Source organism: Saccostrea echinata, unplaced genomic scaffold (genome assembly GCF_033153115.1).
Source record: "Saccostrea echinata isolate AGI-Se365-2 ecotype Australia unplaced genomic scaffold, CSIRO_AGI_Sech_v1 ptg000052l, whole genome shotgun sequence".
NCBI classification, from domain to species: Eukaryota; Metazoa; Mollusca; class Bivalvia; order Ostreida; family Ostreidae; genus Saccostrea; species Saccostrea echinata.
In genome coordinates, this window is record NW_026889801.1 from 7,789,080 (window position 1) to 7,816,655 (window position 27,576).

Consider the following 27,576-nt stretch of genomic DNA (forward strand, 5'->3'; position numbering starts at 1 on the left):
AACATACATTTTTTTCCCATATGAAACAAAATGTGTGAATCTCAGGTGTCTGCTGAAAATGGCTTCATTGGATTTACAGTCAACTCGTACCCAAACCGACTCGTACCCAAACCGGGTCGTACCCAAGGAGTCAACTCGTACCCAAAACTGTTACTTACATATACAGTGTTATACTATATTATGAAAAGACGTGCTATAGATTATTTAGTATAGTTACATATAATTTGTCTGTGCTGTTTGTAGTTGCATAAATCATGCTTGTTGTTTGTGATGCCTGAAAGGGCCCTGATTTTGAAATAAAGAATCTATCTAGGTCGTATATATATATATATATATATATATATATATATATATATATATATATATATATATATATATATATAATCTATATTATGCCAAGTTGAATTTTTCAAACAAATTTAATTTAATTGTCATTATTTTATAGAATATAAGTAGTGTAACTAAACTGGAATAATAAATCAGATATCTTTATGAAAATATATCAAAAATTGAAATATTTTCATTATTTATTTTATGATTTCAGTTTTGGGTACGAGTTGACTCTTTGGGTACGACTCGGTTTGGGTACGAGTTGGAATGGGTACGAGTTGACTGGATACCCTTCATTGTTTTAGAATCACAGGTGTCATTAAATGTATTGTACACATCTTGTGTTTACATGAAAGGAGGTTTTCCGGTTTCGTTTGATGTAATTATGACATGCCCCTCAATCAGTGCGATGTCTTCCACCTACTCCAGCTTGCTATTAACTAGTTTGATTGATTTTTTAAAACATATTTTAATTATATTGTTAATATATGTATAATTTCTTCTTATTTATGTCTACGCTTAAGGATAAATAACACAAACTATTTTCACAAATCAGCAATTATATTTCTCATAAATTTATATTCAAATAGGTAACCTGTAAAATGTTTGCCATGTAAAGTGGGAGAATTCTGTACGATTTTGTCACAATGTTAAAATTATGTTCAAAGTTTTGAACAGAATTACATAGAAAACGATACAAAGTCGCATATCTAAGTACCAAAGAAAACTAACGATTTCTTTATATTTTAGGGATTTATTATTTACATCATCCCTAATCAAATTCAGTCAAAAAATCTATATCAATCCATGCATCGAATTTTTGTTTGTGTTATGTATCCTTAAAAAAAATTATTCTTTAAAAAAAAAAAAATGAATGAAATGGTCAACAGGTGATTGTTGTAATTGTTGTAATAACATCTTTTTTTTTTTTTTTTTTTTTTTTTTTTTTTTTTTTTTTGTTATAATTATCCAATGTGTTGCAAAGCGGGAACACACTCATTTTATGTCTATAAATACCCTCTACATACAAAATCTATATCGCTCAGAGTTCAGTTTCAAGATCCTCGCCCCTGTCCTTAAAACCCCGACAACGACATAAATGTTAGTCTTCAATTTCACTTAAAATGCCAATAAACATTATGAGAACAGTCAATTTTACTTAGCCTTAAGAAAAAAGAAATTCCAGGGTAGCCCATAGGCTGTAGTGACCTGCCAAACGTAAGTCGTTTAACATACATGTAGGTAGACTAGTGACTATTCCTTCGGCATTGAAAGTCAATTATTTTCGGTTTAGACATTAAAATCTAAAGCCCCTCTAGATCCGCGCAAGCCTTGGACATGTAAGCGGGTAATGATTCATATCACGTCGTCAATTAAAACACTCACAAATAAAAAACTAAACTGTAATATATATATATATATATATATATATATATATATATATATATATATATATATATATATATATATATATATATATATATATATATATATATATATACACACACACACACACACATATATATATATATATATATATATATATATATATATATATATATATATATATATATATATATATATATATATATATATATATATATATATATATAAAGAAGAAGTTAGAATTAAAAGCAGAAATTAAAATAAAAAAAAAAATAATATAAAATTGGAATTTATAATAAAAACAAGAAATAAAAACTAAATTATTTATTTTATTGGAAAAAAAAGAAGATTGTAGAATGCATATTCATCGGAAGCATGTTGAAAAAAGGAGGGGCTAAACCAACAAACACACTTGGGGGCTAGGCCCCAATTTTCAATGCCTATATTATATATATTATATATTGTATGACTATCTTTGCAAAAATGGCGGGGGGGGGGGGGGGGGGGGTAAGCCCCCCGTTACGACGCCTATTGATAAAATTTGTAGACTTATGAATTGTCTTTGTGTTTTATTCAAAGCGCGGCAATTTAGTGTCCGGAAAACAAAGTTTACAACATCAAAAATACACACATTCACCGTATAAACCCAAAGTCAAATAGTTGTATGTTCAGAAACTACGTGATATAGGATGTTGGAATTACCTACTTGCATATGTACATGTAGCTATAGACTATGAAACTGATACGATTGCAAGATTGGATTCATAAAATTACAAGTCTGGATTTTTGAACACGATTACCTTCCATAATAGGTATGACAATAGTTTGATGATTTTAAGACGAGATTTTTTAACATAACTTGAGATAAAAAGTGTAAGACAGAATATATTGCAGGTTAAGTTAACGATGGAATATAAAGATTAAGAAGTTTATTAAAACAAACCAGCTGTTTTCTATTCAGTTTATTTCGGAATATGAAGAGAAAAGACACAATAAATAAATCAATCAAAATTAATAAAGAATATCTTTAAAACAAACGAATTAACGATAAATAGAATTTATTTTAGCTTGATATTTTTTTCAAAAATAAATGTATACCTATTACTTATTTCTTTAATTTTAACCCGTTTTGAAGTTTTGAAATTTTCATTCTTTGTTACTATTTCTTTCATGTATCCGTATACTAAAGAAAGAAAATAATCAGGTGTTTATTGACACACTAGACGTCTAATTTTTGTAATATTTTTTGTAGTATTTCCGCATGAAATTCACCATTTCGATTTTTAAAAATTAAAAATAAATGAAATGGACTTAATAAATGTATAGCGTTACTTCGAATATTATTTCGTTTGAAATCCTAACGGGTTAGGCAATACCTATAAATACCCTTTTATGCCGTTGAAAGTCAGTATTGTTAAAAAGATCATTTATTATTACAGCTATATAATCGATCACCAAGAAATCATGTGTTAGCCGCTCACTTCATTCATATGAATGACTTCTCAAAACAGCTTTGCAGGGTCCGCGTTTTCTAGAGGGTGTTAATTTTTTAGGTACATTATAACCTGTCAGATGTGTTTTCGTTCAAAATGTATAATATTTTGCTGAAAATTGTTTTATAATTCAGACAATCTTAAGGATTAGTTACATGCACTTTAAAAACTCAAGCTTGGAAAATAGAACTGGATACATGTATTTGTGAAATACACTGAGTTTGGTTAATTTCCAATTAAAATTAGAAAGGATGACTGCACTTAAGGACATACGAAATTTGCGACAAAATAAACTTTCAAAACATGAATTTTTCTTTTCATTGCAAGAATGGTCAACATCCAATCTACAACTTTATGTAATTACGTTTAATAAAAGTGTGTATTTACGAAGTTCGAATCTGTTTTCAAAGGCATGGGTCATCACAATTTCTTGAATCTCCGTTCGATAATGAGGACGCCCACTTTTTTACTGACTTTATACATAGTCAGCGCATGTTTGTCTATTATTCTACGTTCAACAGTAGTTGTATATTTGCATAAATAATAATGTGTCAAAAGGAGATTAATAGACAAACATGCGCTCATGGTTAAAAAGAGAAAAAACTGCTTCTTCTTACATTCGCTCTCTGTGTTGTAACCAAGGATTGTGACATGTTGAATATTATAATTCACCACGTGATTTCTTACCTCAGGTAACTTTGTGAATACTAAATTCTGTCACGTGACTTGTAAGGTAGCATGTTTGTGCTAACTAGGACATTGTGTTCGAACACATTAAATCATCTGGCATTGATATATAATCTGCTTTAATTACATTGACATGCTCATATTGTTAATTTTGTTTTGAAGCTTTTGTCAGAAGGGTATTTGTGCCATACAGAATGGTCCCTCATCCAAGCATACCTTTAGGGATGTGAAGGATGAGAGACATTCTAAAAATGAGCCTGAGGCTCAAGAGGGTATCATATAGCATTGTTTTTCCGAGTGTAGCGAGGCATAGCATACAAGATCTCAATTCAAAGACTTTAACAATAGGCTGAACATGTGACTACACTGTATTCACCACCCTATATAAAGCACTGTCCACGTGTAGAATCATTTTTTAAACGATTTGTGACAACCTAAAAGAAAAAGGGTTGGGAAATTAAGATTTATCAATATAAAAATAATATATATATATATATATATATATATATATATATATATATATATATATATATATATATATATATATATATATATATATATATATATATATATATATATATATATATATATATATATATATATATATTGGGTGGGTATATGATACCCTCTTGAGCCTCAGGCTCATTTATAGAATGTCTCTCATCCTTCACATCCCTAAAGGTATGCTTGGATTAGGGAACAATCTATTACATATCACCTTTCGGCTCTACGAGGGTATCATATAGCATGTTCAAAGCGTTGTCACAAATTAAAAAGTAACAAAACACAAAAAGTTTATGAACATAGATTATTTAATCTCAAACAATTGAAGATTAATAAAAAATAATACCACATATAATTCTCACTTATTCTTTAATTGTCTAGCACAGAAAACAATTGCTGTTTTTTAACTATCAAGCACACGAGTTGCTAAACCAACAGTCTTGTTTGGCAAGTCCTTGTAGTAGAATCGAAAGAACGTTTTGGACGAGGTCCAGTTTGCAGTGTCCATGATTTCCTTCATAGAAACACCGGAAGCAAAGGCTACCGAAGCTGCAGTTCCCCGGAAAGAATGAGCTGTATAAACAGATGAATCTATCCCAGATGAAGATAACACACTCTTTAACCACCTAGCCAGAGTACATGTAGTCACTTTATTATAGGTTTTGTATGGAATAAAAAGATCAGAACATTTACGAATATCCTTTGTTCGATGTAAATATTCTTTCAAAGTCTCAACAACACATAATTCTTTCTTATGATATTGATAAAATGAAACAGAGGGTAAAGGAATGCCAGGCCTAGAAGTTTTTAAAAGAGTTTTTATTTGAAATATAATTTTATCAATATAAACACTCATATAATCAATGTTCAGTGCTGAAAAGGTTCTGGGCTCTTGCAGCAGTAGTTAAAGCACACAATGCCACCACTTTCCATGTTAACATTTTTAGAGTCAAGTTTTCCAGAGGATATAAGTCTCTTAAAAACTGTAAAACTTTAGATACATCCCATGTTAACTTACATTTTGGTTGAGGTGGATTTAAATTATAATAACCTTTAAGTAACTTAGGTATTAAAAACTGACTATTGATCCACTTCACTTGAAACAAAGACAAAGTTTGCATTAGCATAGCTTTATTTGTATTAATAACTGAATATGAAACTTTCTGTTTCATCAAGTAAGATAGAAATTGAACAACATTCAGTTCAGACGGGTCAGTGGGATTAACTTCCCGTTCACTGCACCAATGAACCCATTTCCTCCAACAATACTGATATAGTTTGATAGTGGGAGTTCTGAGTGATGAGTTAATAATTTCTGATTCAAATTCTGAAATTCCTTTATTTTTGAAATGTTTCCTGATACAGTACAGGCGATCAGTGACATTTTCTTTGTCAAGGGATGATTCTCTCCTGTGTGTGGCATGACCAGTAAATCTCGGTGCCTTGGTAACCTGGCAGGAAAAGATATCAAAGATGAAATAAGTAAAGGAAACCAACTTTGTGTTTTCCAAAGAGGTACAACTAAAATAGCTCTATCTACTTTGTCTGATTATTCAATATTTTTCCAATGAGACTAAAAGGGGGGAAAATATAAGGACTAAAGTTTGACCAACATAAAGTAAAAGCATCAATTTCAGAGGCATCTGGATCAAAAGTCCAAGAAACAAATTTTTCTAATTGTGCATTTAATCTTGAAGCAAAAAGGTCAATATCAGGCAAGAAAAATTGATGACATATTCGAGAAAAAATATATGGTTTCAGCATCCGATCTTTTGAATCTGAAAATTGTCTTGATAGATAATCAGCTTGAACATTCTCAACACCAGGGATATGCTTTGCAGTTATAACTATATTTCTTTGAATACACCATTTCCAAATATTTATTGCAGTTGAATTTAAAGATGGAGAAGCCATTCCACCCATTGCATTAACATAAGAAACTGCAGTTGTATAGTCTGATTTTATTCCTATGTGACAATTTTTATAACCACTGAAAAAAGCTTTCATCGAGAACTGGATTGCCAAAAGTTCCAATTCATTAATGTGCATTTTAGATTCTGCCAAAGTCCACCGACCACCTACAGATTCACTTGAAAATCTAACCCCCCCCCCTCCCCCCCCCCAGCCTTGAAGTGAGGCATCTGTTTCAATCCAAAAATTGATAGGGGGTAAACGAATTGGTTTACCATTTAACTTCTCTACATTATTTAACCACCATTTTATTTCTACTTCACTGTCATATGATATCAACATCTTAGAATCATAATCATTTGACTGTCTTAAATTTTGAATCTTATCCCTTTCCATATTTCTGTAATGCATGGGTCCCTCAGAAATTGCATTAAATGCATGGACCACAAGACCGATCAATGATGAAAAAATTCTAATTGTAACATATTTTTCACTAAGAATTTCTTTGCACAATGATACAATCTTTGTAATTTTCTCATCAGTTAAGAAAACTTTATATTGGACTGAATCAATTAATAATCCAAAAAACCTGATTCTCTGGGTTGGTATTAAAACAGACTTTTTAAGATTTATCGTAAACCCAAGTTTATCCAACTCATTCACAATTAAATGAGTTTCGTGTTTACAGTCTTCATAGTATTTGTTTATCACAAGAGAATCATCGATATAGTAACAACACTTTATATTATTTGCCCTAAAAGCAGCAAAGACAGGTTTCATTATCTTTGTGAATATTCTAGGTGCTGAAGCAAGTCCAAAAGGAAGGACAACAAAACTATATAAATTCTCTTTCCATCTAAATGTCAAAAATTTATGATGTTCCTGATGAATACTGATACTAAAATAAGCATCTTTTAAATCGATTGAAGTTAAAAAATCATCTTATCTTTTTCAATCAATTCTAAAGCAAATTGCAGGTTTTCTTGCTTAAAATGATGATATTCTACAAATTCATTCAGATTTTTTAAATTTATTATTGGTCTTGAGGTTCCATCTTTTTTAGGAACCAAAAATATATTAGAAATAAATTCATCTGAGGGATTTAAAACCATTTTAATTGCTCCTTTTGCTAACAATATATTCACTTCATTTTGAATGAGAATAGATTCAGTTTCAGAAAATGAAATCTGCTTTGGAATATAACCTTGTATAGGTTTCTCAAAAAACTCAATTTTGTAACCTTTAACCGTTTCCAAAATCCACTTATCACTAGTAAATTGTTTCCAATGTTCAAAATTAAGTTTTCTCACCTTTTTTACTGGTTCTGGTTCTGATTCTGGTAGCCTTTTTTCTGGCCTCTGTACTGGCTGGGGTAACCCCCTCTTCTGTAATATTGTCTGCCTCCACGAGGTTTGAATTGCTGGTACCCTTGGTAACCTTGGTATCCTTGATACTGGTTCTGCTGTTGGTAACCTTGACCAACAGCACCCCGTAAGTTTAAAGTATTAGACCTGTTTTTGAATGTATTAAAAGAACCTTGACCCCTAAGAGAACTCAATGAATGTTTATTCATATCACCCCTATCTTTAAGTTTGGTGACACAATTATCTCCAAACAATTGCTCAGTAACAGGAATTTCTGAACTACAAATTTTTCTGTATCTGGGGTTTAAACAACCCTTCAATTCATTCCTACGTTTCATTGCCAATTATAAAATCCATATCCCAACAGGCTAATGGAATCAGACAACATAGACTTTGTTTTTTGAATATCTAATTCTTTGTTATTTGCCAGCTGATCTGCCAATGAAACAATGGGAATCAAACCCTGAGCCATATACTTTTGTATTTCTTGTAAAGCAAGATCAGTGGAATGAGCATTTTTATTCATAGCATCCCAGATTTCTTTATTTACTCTGCGGGGTTTGAGATATGTACAATTTTCTGGTCTGCTGTATCTTTTTGCAATGTCATTCATGCTTTCTTTACTTGATTTTACTGAGAGAGCTGCATTAACAGCTTTAGCCAAACCAGTCCCTATTTTTGGACCAGTGGCCTCTTCTGGGTTTAATTGTGGGATATCCCACTCATCCACAGAGTCAATTTTCTCTGTAACCCCAGTAATATTCGGAGTGTCGAAAGCATCTTTAAATGCAATCTGGGGATCAACACCTACTAATGAAGGGCTGTTTGGGGAGTTATCGAGATAACTCAAGTCAAAATCATTTAATGAATAATCATTCAAGTCTTCTTGATTCAAACTAATTAAGTCTGAAGGTCTGGTAATGGTTGCACTAGGTGCATTATGGCTAAAACCCCTTTCCATAACATCGGCATTATGACCTAAAGTGGGCACCGTATATTGACCTACATTTGTCAATTTCTTTACCGACTCCGACAAACAAGAAATAGATTTCAGTATCGAGTCAATACCCAGAGTAGATTTTAATGAATCGATATCAATACAAGGGTCATTCTTTTTGGTCACAGACCGTTTTTTAGGCGCTTTCACGCTTGTATCAGATGATTTTCTTTTAATACCTGACCGAATGACACGAGATTTACCTCTCGTATTACCCTCAGATCTAGTCTGTACTTTGTCCATGTTATCAGGATTAATGTCATTGTCAAAATTATCGTCACTATTTTCCCCAAGTGACAAAACATCGTCTCTATCAGACATGTTGTAATAAAACACTTTGTAATCGGTAAATAACAGTAATGTTATTTACTGAATCAGAAAACGAGCCAGAACTACGTTCTTGGCACAACCAAATTACAGTTTTATTTCTGGACTACGTCCTAGAACAAAAAAGTTTACCCTGTAGAAAATTATACACCCGAGTAAAAATACGCTAAGCCCGCTCAGGAAAAAGAATGATTCTACACGTGGACAGTGCTTTATATAGGGTGGTGAATACAGTGTAGTCACATGTTCAGCCTATTGTTAAAGTCTTTGAATTGAGATCTTGTATGCTATGCCTCGCTACACTCGGAAAAACAATGCTATATGATACCCTCGTAGAGCCGAAAGGCGATATGTAATAGAATGGAGAGGGAGAATGGAAAGAGTGATCACGTTCTTTTTTCCAAACATGTCATTGTTATTTATCAAGTCTAATTTTAGAGCCATTCTTACAATCTTAGCTCCACCTCTCATGCATATCTAATGTTCAGTCAAGGGCAGGTAAGTGTAAATTCACTATATTTGGAAAGCAGTAAGGACAAAAAACATTGAATCATTTTATTGTATCACAGTCTACAATCATTTTAAGATTTAAATTTGGTTCCAAATTGACAGGATTCTTTCATAAACATACAAAAGTGAAATAAAGTTTAGATATAAAAGAAACAGAAGCAACCGAAAAAGACCCAAAAATAGGCATTAATTGCAGTGATCCTTTGTGTTTTAATTCAAATTAAATTGTGGGCAATATTGTGCTTGTGAATATTATGGAAAATATTTTTTTTAATCCTGATATAAAAAATATAAAATGAAAATGAAAGGCATTAGGCTTCTATATTTCAAGTTTTCAAGTTTCAAGTTTTTATTTCAGACAAAGACACCAACTGGGGTATTTATGAATACAAATGATACAACAAAGTAACATATATGCATGAATGAGTGGCACTAATGTTAATTACTACACACATGTAAAGTTCAAACCATCAAAGTATAAAAGGCCTTTATACTAGTATAAAATAAATCTATATGTATTACCGCATATGTATGTTACGCAGTAGTTTTTATAATCATTAATTTATTACTGACAATAAAATTTCGCAAAATTTGGCAAGTCCAAAAATGACTTTAGTGTCCTTACAATTTTTAACAGGTCATGGAATTTGATAACATTAGGTTTAGCATAAAAAATATTCGGAACAAGTTTTTTTTCGTTCTCTCTTGAAAAAAAAAAAAAAAAAAAATCTAAAAGGTAGTGGAATTCATCTCCAAAATTATTAGAGGTACACAGATCACAAATTCGATCATCTTTGTCAACTCCCAAAAAAGCGATCTTGTCAATTGGAAATCTGTGATTCATACATCTAAATTTACATAAAGCTTTTCTTAAATCCTTTGGAAGATGAATCAATTTTTCAAAACAATCTTCTCATTTAAATAACCTATAATCAAAAAAATCTTTCTGCAGTACTGGAAAGAGTTGCCTCCCCTTTTGTTACTTAATACTTGGAAAGGTTACTTCCCCTTTGTTAACTCTCCTGTTAAAATGGCAGCCTCCTGTTGTGCTGTGTAAAGCGTTCACTTTCAAACATTCACTAAGTTTAGAAAGGTAAATGATATGTTTACGGTGCGGTCGTTAGTGAGAGAGAAGCTATCAAGAGATTGACACTGAAATATGTATCAACAATTTCAGTGATTTTTTTTGGGTCAAAATGCCACCGATATACGACTGTTTCCCCTCACAAAAATTAGCTATTTTTTCCCAATTATTAGTATATTTTTCCCAATTTCAAACGAACAGAAATTATATTTAAATTTAGAACAAAAGTCGCTAAATTTGCTGACAGAGTAAATACGTTTTTATTCCTTAATTTTATTCTCGATATCCATGCATTATAATGCAGCCGATTTTTTTAATGAATGTGCAAAACAATGCAGATATTCATAGAAGCAGATAAGTAGCATAAATGAATTGGTAAATAGTTCCCAGATACAAGTCATGTTGCATGTTGTCATTGACCGCCATTATTACATAGAGGGTCAGGCTAATAACAGGAAATGGACAAAACATAGGGTTTCGCTAAAATCAGGAAAAAACAAACAGTGAAGACTGAAAACTTGATTATCAATATAAGACAGTTTACTAGATTATGAGTCTAAATGCTGGTTTGTTTGTTTTTTTTTTTTTTAATGAAATTATAACAAAGCAATTCCAAGAAAGTAGAAGCTACAAGGTGTGACTAATATAAGCCATGTTCACATTCAATAAAATATTGATGTTAATTTTTTAAATGATTATTTTAATATGAATTTAAATCAAATTCAAAGTTAAAATCAAACAAAAACTGTTGTTGTTACTTAGTTTGATTATTTCATGTATTTTTTAGCATTCTAGTTTACTATAAATGATTTTCCCAATTTGAGGAAAATGTCGCTAATTTATCCCAATTCAAAAGGAGAGGGTGGTGGTTGAAAAAACAAAACCAAAAAAAAAAAAAAAAAATCACTGCAATTACAGGTGTTTAGGGACTAGAGTATCAGAGAATGTAAATTTTTGTAAAAGGTTAGTTTTACATTATATATTCTAATTTTAATTGTACTACTTTGTGAATGTGTCATAAAATTATTTTATAAAACAGAGTCGAAAAACCTTTGGGGTACAGAACGCAGGAGGGGGGGGGGGGGTCCTGTCCCAAAACACACGTGTCATTCAATACTCTTTGTCAGGTACAACAAAAAATCCCACTCTTTTCATAATAAGAACGACCCACACTCTTCTACTTGTCATTTAACGACTACATGTAGTAAGGGAATGAACGGAGGCTATTCTCTTTTGAGAAGTGGACAGGCTTTCGGCGAAAGCCTGATTGTCCACTTCTCTAAAGAGAATAGAACGGAGGCCATCTTTAAAAATTGTTTGATCGCCCTCTCCAGACTGACTGCTTGAAAACGGCCCGACTCAGAACTTTTTTTGTAACCTCGTGGAAACGATTTTTATCCTTTTTATTCCTGGATTTTCTCATTCCATCAATATGTATGTTTAAATTTTCTAAGAAAAAAATCCCATCTACCTACTGCCCCCATTGTTTTAGGAGAGGGCAAACAGAGATTATTTTAAAGATGGCCTTAAGGTTGTTGGATTTATTAAGACTGAAAGAACCTTTTCTCAGTTATTTCATTATGAGTTGTCTTGCCAGGGCACATCTTAAGCATTCAAATGTAGTAAATCTTGGGGGAAGAAGCACAGGTGCCTGCAGACAGGAACCTCCCCCCCCCCCTTCATTCGAATATACTTTCCAGGTCTGAAGCTATTTTTAGTTGTCTTCTTTTATAAATTTCCTTCTATTACACTCATTTACAATGTATTCGACATGGAAAGTCAAGAAAATAAAGTAGAATAAACGTTTCATTAAGAAATCATACCAGCGGTATTATAATATAGAGCAGGTAAGTCACACCGGTTTGTTTACATTCGACCCCTCTTGGGCATCAGGCCTAAAATAGCATTTACTTACTGCATGTCTCCAAAATTTGTCATCATATTTTGTTTCGGTAGATATTTATGTCTTTCATCGTGCTATTTAATTGTTCATGCATTCCACTATAATCCGACTCTTCTTCGTTAATGTGAAAAATAAGACAACATTTTCAAATGTCAAAGCAGAAAATACGAAATTGATGCGAAGACGCAAAGTTATTAAGGGTACGTCTCCTCTCTTTCCCGGTTCTTAGGGCATGGATGACACTTCCTTGTAAAATGTTACAGCGAGCTGTATCATAATAATCATACAGGAGAGATTTTAAATAAGATTTATAAAATCGTTTTTTTTCCCTTCAAATTTAGTACTGCTTATCCACCCCATCCGATAGATTTTAGCTGCTACTATAACAAACTTATTAGTGTTATTTGCATGCTTATAAGACTCATAAAGTCTGACTTTTAGACCGTGCGGTCTACCACGGTATATTATTAGCTTCAACTATCAAAGGCTAACAATATGATATAAAGTATACCGCGGTCTATTATTATCTTTAAAAAAGAACCTTGTAAATAGAAGCAAATCAACTCTTGAATGACAGGGGTCACCGCTTCGAAAAAATAAAATAAAAATTATTTTATTTATCGATTTTCAAATAATTTAATTTCTTCTTATATCTAAAATGATCAATGTGAAATCGGAAAAAAAAATTAGATAAAAAAAAAAATCTCGTTACGTCACATCGCCGAGTAAAGTTCGCGGGAACATTCCACGAGATCTGGCTGACTGGAAATGTCACATGTATCCCAATGATCATGATTTGGTAAGTATATATTAGATCTATAGCAAAATGAAGTGCAGTCGAAAGAAGATGCATGTGCATAAATATATGTAGTAAATTGTAGAAGTACTTGAAAGGTGTTAAAGGTCAGTGGTACTATCAGGACCTGCATGCCATGTAGTTATGTTAGGCTTTGTTCGAATTTCCTCTAATCAACAAAACTTTTACATTTATGAGCAATTATAGCTGACATCAGTATTTTATATGAGTTAATATATATACATATAAGGATAGGCTTCAAAGGTTTTCTTTAGATAACCAAAAACAAAGAATGAATAAAGTTTTTTTTTTAATAAAGGGGACCACAACTTGGCACAAGCCTATATTATATATGTTCTTATTTTTATTTTATAGTATTTACTGACAAAATCAACAAATAATACAGTGTGTATTTGTCTCTATTGAAAGAGAGATTTTTTTTTAATTTCCAAATCAGGAACCTAAATTTCACTGTGTTTCAGGCATCACAAATAACAAACATGATTGATACAATTACAAACATGCACATACATAATTATGTGAATTATCAAATTCATGGATCCATGGTCAGGGGGTCTGGTGATAGGGTGGGGTTATATAGATTATATAGTGAAAGTGCATTAATACTTTGAAAATCTTCTTCTCTGCTCCTAGGTATTAAATAAACTATAAACTAAGTACATAGTTATGTTGATCAGAATAAGACTGCCTCTTCCAAAATTGTGATTTTCATGGCCCCTGGGTCAGGGGTTCTGGTGATAGGGCGGGGCTGTATTGATTATATAGTGAAAATATATTAACAGTCTTCGCCAAATCTTTTTTTCAGTACATGCCCTTTGGGCAGGTTAAACCACTTATTATGCTAGCCCGAACAAATATTTACATGCCCAGAATTTTATCAAGTAATTTTATTCTTATTTGCCTTTTCATGCCAAGGAAATGATCCGAAATCCATTTTTATCAATCTATTGTCTCGCCATTAATATTGTTTTCAACCTGTACACTTTTCGTGTCTCCTTTGCAAAAGAAGTGTAGAGTTATGATGAGCAAGGCAAGGGTACTTTTAACAAAATTTTTAAAACTTGTGGTCCCAGTGGTTCTGGTGTTTCTCTGAAGGGGGGGGGGGGGCTCTAATGATACTATAGTGAAAATGTGTGAATTCTTTGGAAATCTTCATCTAATTGCATAGTTATGATGATGAGAGTACCTCTTCCAAATTGTAAATTTCATGACCCTGGGTCATGGGTTCTGGTATTAGCTGTGTTAAATCTATAGGGAAAATCCATTATTTCTTTGAAAATCTTCTATTCTCCAGGGCATATTGGAGGCAAACAAAGTAAAAGTTTTAATAAGCAAGGGTATATTTACTGAACATCTAGACCATTTAATCAAGTGTTCTGGTCCTGGCCAGGGCTTTATTAATTTGTATTCTACTGAGCAAAGTTATTCCCCTTTGCCATTCACCTTTGATAATTTATCATTGTAAATAATGTATTTGAAAGGTTAATAGAATAAGATAATTATGCAAGAACATTTATTGTATAGTACAAAGAGTACTTTCATAGTTTTATTGATCAGGTAGACTTGGAAATAATAGATGATTATACTGTTTTTCTTGCTTTTGGGCAACATAAGCTTCATTTATCAGTTTATGGATCCTCTAAATTGTTGTACTCAGGTGACCGTTAAGGCCCTTGGGCCTCTTGTTTATGTATAGGCTACTTGGGACCCCCCCCCCCCCAATGAATATTAAATAAATCAATATATTCAAAAAAACCTCTAGTACTTGGTGACATTTCTACTTTATAAGCTCACTTGAACAGCTGAGGCAAAGCCAAGTGAACTTTGTCCATTGTCTGCCTGTGTTGTTGTATAATCTTTTGACAATTTTAACTTCTATCCAAATTCTCCAAACCATTTTCAATCAAAATTAGACAAAGCATTCTTGAGTAAAGGGGAATTAAGCTTGTTCAAATAAACACCACGTCTTTATTCAAGGGGAGATAATCAAGAAAAGGCAAAAATATATTGGATGTCACGCCCAACATATTTTCACTCGAAGAACTGGGCAAGAAAAATACATATGGTGAAAGGTTTCTGACATTGTCAAGTAAGCTTTTGTAATCACATTTTCTCTGGCATCCATCTGTCAGTAAACTTTTCAAGAATCACTCGGTCAATTTCAACCAAACTTGCCACAAAGTATCCTTGGGTAAAGTGAATTCAAGTTTGTTTGAATGAAGGACCACACCCTCTTTCAAGGGGAGATAATAACCAATTAGTGAAAAATTTATAGCATCTTTTAAAAATCTTTTTCTCAAGAACCACCAGACCACGAAAAAAGAAACTTATGTGGAAACATCTTCAGGTAGTGTACATTCAAGTTTGTTCAAATCATGAAGCCTAGGGGTAGCAGGGTTTTGACTCTAACATTTTTAGGCTTTAGTACGGCCAGACTAGTGCTTCTTTTACTAGTCTGCACACAATTTTGAGTCCGTCAAAAAAGGAAACATCCTTCTTCTTTAATGATTAATTTAAAAATAAACATAACAATATATACATTGTCAAGTACTCTTTGAAATAAACAGAGCATTAATGTGTCAGGAGGTGTTTATTCCACAAATTCATTGAAATCTCGCGATCAGGAAGTACCATCGTATTCCAGATCTCATTCTTTTTTCTTTATGCATTATCAGGGATACATCCAAAACATTGTGCTTTTATGTGTCATGCTTAATCATGATTGCTAAAACATTTGATATTGTAGCAATCAGTCGTAAAATTAAGTGCTGGATTGATTCAGAATTATGTAACTACCCGCCAAGAAGCTAGAAAGCTAAAAATACATGCGGAATTTTCCAGTAAAAGTTGTCAAGAATCGAACATCAGTCATTCATTCATTTTGTTTTCCAGAAATTTTAATTGGTTTGTTTAGAGTAATAATCCGAAGAGTTTATTAGTCCGAATGAAAATGTATTAGTCTAAGACTAAAGGACTAATGGTAATGTCGAACCCTGGGTAGGGAGGGGTCACAATGGGCATTCAAAGTTTTACATAGAAATCTTTACAAATTTTCTTCTCAAGAACAGAAAAACCATGATAAGTCATATTAATACAGAAGCATCCTCTGGTAGTGTAAATTCCAATTTGTTCAAATCACGAACCCTCGGTTGTAAATTTGGGCCACAATGGGCGATCAAAGTTTTACATGGTAAAATAAAGGAAATGTCTTTAAAAATCCTCTTCTTAAGAACAGGAAAAAATCTTTAAAAATTTTCTAAAGCCATTAGTCAAAGAAATATTGAAGCATCCTCAATTAGTGTAGACTTAAGTTTGTTTGAATCATTCCCCCTTCCCCTCCCTTTGAGTATATAGATCGGGACCATAATTATATATAAATTTTTCAAGGTTGAACTGATTTCTTCTTTTTTTTCTAGCCAAAATGCTCAGGTGAGCAATGTGGCCCATGGGCCTCTTGTTATCAAATTGCAGTCCCGATAGGAAGGGTTGAGCCATCATAGGGGATAAAAAATTAAAATTGGAATATAAATGGAAAAAAGTTTTTAAATTTTCTCCAAAATAGCAGGGTCATGATAACTGATATCAATATGCAAGCATCCTCATGTAGTGTAAATCAAATTTGTACAAAACATGGCCTTTGGGAGTAGGGTGGAGTCAAATTATGGGATCAAAGGTTTGTGTGGATGTAATGTTTTAAATCTTTGTCTCAAGAAGCATGGCCTTGATTAGGCTGTTCAAAGTTAATTCTACGTTTAACATCACTTCTAAAATTCAAAACCTATGAGGGGGAGGAATAAATAAACTAACAAAAATTTTAAACAACTGTGAATTTATTCAAATCAACCCCTTCAGTACATAAAAAACACTACTGGACAATAAGAATATTTGATTTGACATTTAACTCTAATTTCCCAAACAGAGAGTTTTTTCTTAGTATGTTTATTGGTTTGAATCCTTTTGTGAGCGTGCACATTGTAGACTTGTAACTAGGCCTAGTAGTATGTCCGTTGGATTTATATCACCACATACATGGTACCCTGTAGGAAAATGCTTCTCCTCGTGGAAATAGTTGATCAATATCTACAATTAAAATCATGATGACAATTTTTAAATCATTTTAATTGAAATATTTTGAAATTGAACTATGATGTATTTTTTTTTCTCATAGTGTTAGCATTTGGTTTTGAAAGTTTAAATACTAACAATATTTGTTTCATGTACCATTATAGTTGTGAAGTTATTTTACCTAGATTTTCACGCACATGACAGGATTCTTAACTTCTTGGAACCAATTCCCTTTCTTACTCTCTTTCACTTGAAAGGTCCCACCTTTTGTAAACATCTCCCCTCTCAAATCTAAATGAATTGTATTATTTTTCCTTAAAACTGTAGCCATTTGTAGGTACATGAATTGTTTATGATTAAATCAACTAACTGTTCCTTCAACTTTTACAGGAATATTTTAAGATGAAACTATTAAATAAAAGTAAATGATGCAACACAAAAGCAAAAGCTTTGAAATTCTCTTCAAATACAGTGAATAGTAAAGCCAAAATAACCACAAACTGAGAGTCTGTAATCTGAAGACTTATAAAGAACTTATCAGAACAAACTGTCATTAACCTCAATCATGAAATCATCTTACTTTTACTTACATTTCTGATCCTATACTGTTTGATTCCCCAGTTTTCTTCTTATTAAGACACCAACTGCAGTACTTAACAAAGCACATTTTCTTTCACTACAGGATGCAGAATTGAGTCGCTAAATGTAGAACCAAACCGGAATGGATATATGAAATTCCAAATTGTTTGTTTTTTTTCAAAGACGGATTTCTCCTAAACCTATGCGTATGGGTGACATTAAACGTAGAATTAACTTTAAACAGCCTTAGGAAAATTTATATGCAAGCATCCTCAGAAGGTGCAGGTTCAAATTTGTCATATTATACTCTCCCCCCCCCCCTCCCGTCCTCCTTCTATCTGGGAGAGGGGATAAGATTGGACCAAATGACAGGCCGATCAAAGGTTTATGATGAAATATACATGTACAGGAAAATTAGGGGATCAAACTTTTACTGTAACAGGTGATACATAGGAAAAAAAAAGATTTTAAAAATTATCCTCTCAAGAAAGACAGTTCCATGATAAATCGAATAAATATGTAGATATCCTCAGGTAGTGCAGATTCAAATTATTTCAGATATGGTCCTTGGTCAAAAGTAATGTGGGCTCATATTAGGGGATCTGATTTTTACATGAATGCATAGTAATTTTTTTTAAAAAAATTCTCAATTATCAGGGCTTCACTAAATCATAATTGATTTGCAAATATTTTAACATTATGTGGATTTTTTTCCTCACCTATACCAAAGGTTCAAGGATAAATTTCTGTTGGAAATTTATCCGTCATCACTGTCCTTATAAAGGACAAGGTATGGTAATGGCTGAATCTGGCCCCTTATTTGATGTAAAAATCGGAACACAGTTAAAACTGTGATAGTTTGTTGTTAAGAACTTAAAATGATGCTTGTTTTAAAACCAGTACTAATTTTGATTCAAAGCTTACACGGAGGCCACAAAAAGGTGCAGAATTAAGACATTTTCCCGAATTTCCTCATTCTGGTGGAATTTCATCAATTTTGAGATACTTTTCACTTCGGGAAACATAGAGCACAATCTTGCCTATCTGAGATTTTTATACAAAAGATACATCTGATACTTGTGTATGACATATATAAATTTGGTAGATAGGCAAGCTTGTGCTCTATGTTTTCTGAAAAAAACTGTGCTGTAAAATCGATGAAAATTTGCTTAAAAATGAGAAAATTCGGAAATTGACATATTTTCTGACCTTCCTGTGACCTCTGTATATCCCATAACTTAAAACCAATACTCATTTTGTGGTAGGGGTGACAACAGGTTTTCATTGATAAACTGTTGCATCATGCTAAAAGACACCCCAAACCAGGGGCCAAAAAGGGGTCTTAGCCTATCTTGTCCTTTTCACATTTTCATCCTCTCCAGGACCACTGAGCCAATTTAGACTTAACTTGCCACAATGTATCCTTAGGTGAAGGGAAGTCAATTTTTTTTAATGAGGACTACATCCTCTTTCAAGGGGAGAAAATTAAACTACCGGGGGTATTAGTGAAAATTTAAATGTCATCTTTAAACCTTTTATATTTTTTACAGGCCTTTAGTTGCTTTAAATTGACTGACAAAATTGGGTTTATAAAAAAATAAAGGTTTGGAACTTCTCAGATAGAATACCCAATTTTGCAATGAAATGTTAATAAATTAAATTATTCATAATTTAAATTAAATTAAATTATTCATAATTACTACTGGTAAGATAACGAAAATGCATTACTTATTTAAAATCTACTTCTCAGTTAAGCAAACAAAGTAAGTGCATAGTTATGATGAGCAAGGGTACCTCTTCCAAAACTGTGAATTTCATGGCCCCTGGGTCAGAAGTTCTGGTGTTCAGGTGAGGCTTTAGTTATTAAATAGTGAAAATACATTAACTCTTTGAAAACCCTCTCTACTCCTGCATATTTAGCAGATAAACATAGTGCATAGTTATAGGGAGCAAGAGTGCCTCTTCCAAAATTGTGAAATTTGTGGCCCCAGGGTCAGGGGTTCTTGTATTGGGGGTGGGGTTCAGTTGATTATAGAGTGAAAATGCATTATTTCTTTGAAAAACTTCTCTTCTTTTGGGTATTTAGCAGATAACCTTAGACATGCATAGTTAAGGTGAACACAGGTTCCTCTTCCAAAAATGATCTGTGTATTTCCCCCTGTCAGGGGGTTCTTGTGTTAAGGCTCTATAGATGATTAGTCATATTAGCACAAAATCATTTTCAGTTTGTATGGATTCAATTTTTTTTAAATCATTTGTTGACTCCCAGGAATATGGTGGGGCCATAATGAGATATCAAAGTGTTACATAGGAATACACAGGAAAAAAATCTTTAAAAATCTTCTTTAGAAGTACAGCAAAGACATGACTGGTCATATCTATATGGAATCATCCTTGGGTAGTTTTGATTCAAATTTGTTCAAATCATGAGCCCTGGAGGTAGGGTGGGGCCATACTGGTTGATCACAGTTTTCACTGGTGATATAAGGAAATATCTTTAAAAGAACAAGGTTCACTGTGTATCTATCAAAATTAAGGCAATTTTCTGCTAGTCAATGCATTATGACGTCATGAATTGCATCATTTTTCCATATCATGAAAATTTCTACAAAAACAGCCAAACTTTTAAGCTGTTCTTCAATATTTCGTATAGAGCACAAACTCTGATGTAAAATGTGCAATTATATGAGAGAATTGTTTCTCAAGATTGCAAAATATGTTTTATTTTTTGGATCAAGGGATGCACTCATATTTTGTTTCTTTGCTGTCAAAGTACTCAAATAACCTGTTTTCTTTAAAATCCAAGAATATTGCAATTTCACAAATCCTGTTTTCCAAAAAACTGGACTCCCAGAGAAAACTTTTATGTGGGAATGAAAGCACTAAATCTCTACTTTATAATGATGTTTGGAATGGGACATAGTATTTTTGTCAGTAATTTGGTACATCTACAGGGCCATTTTATGCATAAAGTGAATCTAGATCTTTTCTTCTCAAGAACAGCAAAGCCATATAAGTCCTATATATAAACATCTTTGGGTAATATAATTCTAATTTGTTCAATTCATGACTAAGGGGGGAGGGATGGACCACAACAGGGGGTGAAAGTTATACATATGTATATGAACAAAACGTCTTCTCAAAAACAGCAAAACCATGATTAGTCATATCAATACAGAAGCATCCTCAGATAGTTTTGATTTAAGTTTGTTCAAATCATGAACCCAGAGGATAGGGTGGCCATGATTAGTCAAAGAAATATTAAAGCAACTTCAGTTAGTGTAGATTCAAGTTCAAATCATGCCACCTCCTCCCCCTCCCCCCTTCCTTAGAGTTAGGTTGGAACCACATATATTTCAACTTTTCAATACTGAACTGGTTTCTGCTTTTTTCCTAGCCATTGTGCTCAGATGAGCAAACAAGTTAAGTGTATAGTTATGATGAACAAATATGGGCCTCTTTCAAATTGTGAATTTCACAGCCCCTGGGTAAGGGGTTCTGGTGTTAGCTAGGACAGAGCTGTGTTGATTCTATAGTGCATGATTGAAAATCTCCTCCTCTAATCCTGGGCATCTAGGAGGCAAACAGAGTACAAAATGGGTATACTCTTTTTACCAGATATTTGAAATTCTGAACCACTGGGTCAAGTGTTCTGGTGCTGTGCAGACCTGTATTAATTTGAAGTACTGAGAGAAGTTATTCCCCTTTGCTATTCCCTATGATAATTAATCAATGTTGATAATGTGATTGAAAGGTTAGTAAGAGAATTATACAAGCATTGGTTTGATTGAGCTATTGTACTGTGTCACTGTTGGATATATAAATGGGCTAGATCCTATTGTATTACAGCAAAGTTGGAAATATGAATATGATATATATAACACAATCCAAATCAAAAAGAGAAAATCTAAATTCCCTTTTTTTACCCAGTTTTAACAATCTGAAGTCATTTTGGTCTGAAAAACCTTATATGTGTCTCCACAAGTTCACTTTTTGGTGATATTTTTTAGGTTTTTGAGAAACGTTCCTCTCTATACATTTCAAATTATTTGTTACAATAAGGGATTTGAGGAACGTTCCTCTCTCTTATAAACTCGTATTTTTAAATACCACGAATCTTACCACATCGGGCAGAGAGAGGAACGTTCCTCTCTCTTATAAACTCGTATTTTAAAATACGATATGAATCTTACCACATCAAACAGAGAGAGGAACGTTCCTCTCTCTTATAAACTTTTATTTTTAAATACCTCATGAATCTTAACACATCGGGCATTTGAGGAACGTTCCTCTCTTAAGTTCACATATCTGTATACACCTCATGAATGATTAAACATAAGGCATTCGAGGAACGTTTCTCTCTGAAATTTACCTATATCTTTAAATATCTTATAGACATTCACATGCGAGGAACGTTCTTCTCTCAGATTTCTATCTGTTGATACCTCATTCATAAAGTTTATTACAGCAGGTATTTGAGGAACGTTCCTCTCATAAATCTTTGCATTGCTGTTGAGTACTATATCTTGTGAATCTTAAGACTTGCATTTGAGGAATGTTCCTCTCTCAAATTCACATATCTGTAGACAACTCATTCATGATCAAACATCAGGCATTTGAGGAACGTTCCTCTCTGAAATTTTCCTATATTTTTAAACATCTTACACTGCAAGTCTACGTATAACACATTGGAGGAACGTTCCTCTCTTTGCATGCATAAAGCATTGAAGGAATGTTCCTCTTTAGTACATGAAATGCAGTACATATTTGTAGAAACTTTTTTTTTTTGTTTTTTATCCGCAAACACTATAATATATATATATATATATATATATATATATATATATATATATATATATATATATATATATATATATATATATATATATATATATATATATATATATATATATGAGAAGTCATTTTGACATTTTAAAAAAGTATATTTTAATAAAGCTATGTTAAAGCATTATATCAATCATGCACAAAGAAATATTTGACTTATAAGTACAAGTATGTGCAATGTACAGTATACATGTATCAACACGAATTCAAGGGACTTGGATGACATATGGTGCATTTGAGATTAGTTCTTGGGAAATTAATTGCAGAACAAATGAAAAGGCTCCATATTTAATATATTAAAACTCCAAAATCCCCAAAATTATATTCTTCTCTGAATAATTGTTCTGTCACTGCACACATCTTCAAGAACATTTAAAATTCAACATGTTAAAACTTATTACAAGAATCCCAGTGTTTTGTTGTACTTGATTTTATTGTATGTTTAAACTATTCAATGTTGTAACAAAAACTCTTGCCTAGTACATACTAGTATATTAGGAAGTTTCTCAGTTACATCTTCCTTTATACCAATAATAGGGAGAAAACCTGTATCCAATTCCTTGGTTTCCAAAGGTTCATAACTGCTTTTTTCATCAACAAATTCTTTAGTGTCATCATCTGTTGGGAAAAATGTCACATTCAGTATCACATTTTATAATTACATAAAGTAATAAATTAAGGGCCCTCCAGATTTTCAAAATTGTGATTTAAAGATAAAGAAGCAGAGATACAATATTAGAAAATATTTGTATAGTGGTAATAAGATTACGTATGATGTCTCATCTAAAATGAGTTTTAAAAAAAAAACAGTGAAAAATGGAGAACTTGGATTAAAATTTTGAAATTTTATTTGCTATGAATTATGAAAATACATGTATAATCTTGAAAAACAAAAGGTAATGTTCTCAGAGAAGTGTTTATTTTGTGGTCTTAATTGAGACCCATACTCCTCACGTAAATTATCTTTATTCATCCTTTCTTTGAAATAGATATTGTAACTTAGACATCACATTAGAATCTCTCTCACAAGTTTTAATTTGTTATCTGTTATATATAATAATAATTATAAGGTCATAATTTGGAAAAGTTGCATTTATCCTTTTCCAAAGAAAAGTGCAGCTGTCAAATTTTATTTTATGAGTTATATATATATATATTCTCCTTTAATCTACAAGAACTTACTTTAATTCTGATTCTCATTTTTACTTTGCATTAGTAACCTTTCAGATAATCTTCAAAAACTGAAATCTGTGTCTTTATAAAAATGAAGTATTGACTCTATAGTGATTCATCTATTAACACCTCCCCCCCTCTCCAGACCATTCTTTATACAACTGACTTGGACATATTGCTCGTGTCCTGTTCACAGATTACTTGATATCAATCACTGCCAATCATATATGCTAGGGAAACATTATGAGATTTGCCTTAAACCAGCTCTTGCAACTATCTATCCCCTATCTATCCCCTGAGACTACAGGGAGACAGGCTTCATGGACAGTGAAGACCAGTGCTGATGATATCTGATTACTTGCTGAAAGTTTATATCAGTCAGGGTCTAATAATAGATACAGATCTGCAGTTAGAAGATCGAAGCAATTAATTAAGATATTTTAACATTTTGTAATTGAACTGATTAGACAATTTCAATTCCAACTCCTTAAAAATTAGGATAATGTCAATATATTTAAAAAGACAAAAGGAATGTAGGTAATGTAGCTTACAATTGCAAGTCACTAAGGCAGACTAATTGTTTTTAGCTAAGAGTTTTGTTTTTTTTTTTTTTTTTTTGAAAATTATTTTTCCCACTTAAATTCTTAATCAGAAACTACATTTCCACACTGCTGTTTTAATTGTCCTTTGACACGAAGCAATCATAGTATACTATATTGTATCGCTAGTAAAACCTATTTTAAAAAGTAACTTATTGCTAAGCACAGATAATATCTATTAAGGCCCATAGGTGGTAGTTATCCTAAAACACGAAATCAAATTGCCAACTGGTGACAAAAATTAAGGCACTGCAACTATTCTTAGCTATGCTAAGCACTTTAAAAAATTGATGTATTTCTAGCAAATCAAACAGCATTCTATGGTCAATGTATAGAAGTATATATTCCCAGTCCCTTAGGTTAATTATGCTCTTATAGGTAAAACATTACACACTTCAGAGCAATCTTTAAAAATAAAATAGATATAAAATTCATAGATAACATAAGAATACTTATCATTTGGCCTCAAAAAAGTGTTTTACATTTAAATGTAAGAGTGTTCAGCTATTTATTTGCAACTATAGCCGCGATTATAGTTCATGCATTTGGCGGCAAAGAAAAAAATCCACGGATAGTAAGCCGGATTGCCATGGAGTCTAACACTGGAACACTTTAAAAAATATGTATTGATTTAGAAGATTCTATAAAATTAACATTTAAAGAATATTTTGTACTGAGTAATACAATCATTCTGTTTTATTAACTGGATATCGATCTAGCCCCCCCCCCCCCCCATTTCCCCTTTTCCAAATTTGCTAGATCCGATTCTGTCTATGTGATTTATTGGCAAGTTTGCAGAAACAAGCAAAATCAGAATTTCACAGATACACTGTATCTAGGATTGCAGAGTGGGTCATTTGGGATTGATAATCTAGTGATCAGCTACAGCAAGATTAACAGCCCATGTTATCTGTAAAATTACAGGTCAATTTATATAGCCTCTGTCTTATCAGCTTTCATTATGGAGAAATAATATAGGAAGATTTTCTTTAACTCTTTTAAATCATCAAGAAATCTGTATATGGCTTGAGAATAAATTAAGATATTTAATCAATGGTCATAAGAACCTTTGTATGCATATCAAGCATGTGATGTAAGCTAGCATGAGCCTCTTCAATTTCTTTTATTCCGTTTTTACATAATGAATAAATAAATACAAAATCGTGGATGATGTGAGTATCGATTAGTGAAACTATTACTCAGAATTGAGTATTCAATTAGAAACAACATTATTATTATTTTTATCAGGTACTTGTAACATGTATTTATTTATTTATTTTTTTTTTTTTCAATTGTGATTTTTTAGCATTTATGATGTCTCTCAAACATATAATATACTTAGTTGAGAATTATGATGTTGTGAGTGATGAAAACAATTATTTTACACAATCTTGTGAAGTATCCCTTATGTATGCTACCTGCAGCAGACTTTTTTCAAAGGGTATATTATTGAAGATTTAATTAGATTTGTCTTTTTTGCCAAAACATTTCAAGTTAACATTAGCAAAACTATCAAGAACAAGTTTCTATATGGCTGAGTATGATCTTTGACAAGGTCACTGTTGCTGGTAATTAAAGAACAACACATGATTCCAATCTAAGTACTAATTCATACACAGATAAGCTTAAATAAAAAATAGCAGAGTTATATGTAATGATATCTTGGGAAAGTATAAACAATTGACCAGTGAACACTTTGTGAAGCCGTGTAGACATATAAACAAACTACAAGGCTCTGTTTAGTTTAAACCCATTACTTCAGTGACATTATTCCCCTGAGCCTGTGTGAATTGGCATGCTCTGCTCTCTAACGCCATCAAAATTAACAGTGCTGAGCACCTAGTGAAGCACGGATGACATATGGATGGAACTGGGTGATCGAATCTGAGCTATAGCATTTTCTTTATCAAATCAATGTTTGATAAAAGAAAGCAAATACAGCTTTACATTAAAAATACTGGGTCTTTCCAAATAATTCAAAATGCAAGAAAAAAACTGGAAAAATCTTTTGGAAATAATTTACCTCTTCAATACATGTAGTACATGTCAAGTCATTCCATTTTACAAAAAAATATTATATGAAGAAAAATCTCTAAAATGTATATTATAAATATTATTAAAATGTTACATAGGAGACTAAGTTAAGTGTTTTTAATGGGAGATGGGCAAATTTTTTAAGGAGAAAAATATCAATAAGAATTATTATCAATTTTACTTTTGGGAAACAAAATAAATGTCAAAAGTGGTGTTCCAACACAAAAAATTCCTACTAATAAACTATGGAGGGTAAATGAAAATTCATTATCTAAATTCGACAATCATGTAGACTTTACATTTGTAGACTTGTCAATTGTTTTTGTGTTTTATTCAGAGCGCGGAAATATAAATTCCGGAAAACAAAGTTTACAACATCGAAAATACACACGTTCATAGTATAAACTCAAAGTCAACACAGTTGTATGTTCGGAACTACATGTTAGGATGTCGGAATTACCTACTTACATATGTAGACTATGAAACTGATAAGATTACAGGTTTGGATTTACAAACTTACATGTTTGGATTTACAAACTTACAAGTCTGGATTTTTGAACACGATTACCCTCCATAATAAACATGGGTTAGGTATTTTGAATGCATAACATTATCATGAACAAGGAATGTTATTTCCCAAAAACTTTTATTGTTTAGGCATCAGTTTTCTCATTAAAAATATCTATGTGTGTGATTTCTTTTTTACGTGTATGTGTTTTTTAGGGCTGTATCAATATATCGAATAATCAATACGTATCGATATTTAAGAATTTATCGTATCAAAAAAATAACTTCCAAGACGTATCGGACAGGCAGATTTTCTTTTAATTCTGTGAAAAAGTTGGAAATTTCAATCACCAAAGGTTATATTTTTCACTGTTTTGAATTAAAATTGATCAATAATGATGTAATCATTAAGGAGATAGCACATCTTAGTTAAATATTACAAAATACATTGACAACTTTAT

The 27,576-nt window shown here is 32.1% G+C and overlaps 1 protein-coding gene and 1 pseudogene across 1 annotated transcript in view; both read right to left on the minus strand.

The window, feature by feature from the left end:
- The window catches only part of LOC133204320 (multiple epidermal growth factor-like domains protein 10), a 609,956-nt gene that overhangs the window by 479,256 nt on the left and 103,124 nt on the right, over window positions 1-27,576 (minus strand). The window lies entirely within an intron of this gene.
- LOC133204214 (uncharacterized) lies at window positions 7,627-8,993 on the minus strand (annotated as a pseudogene).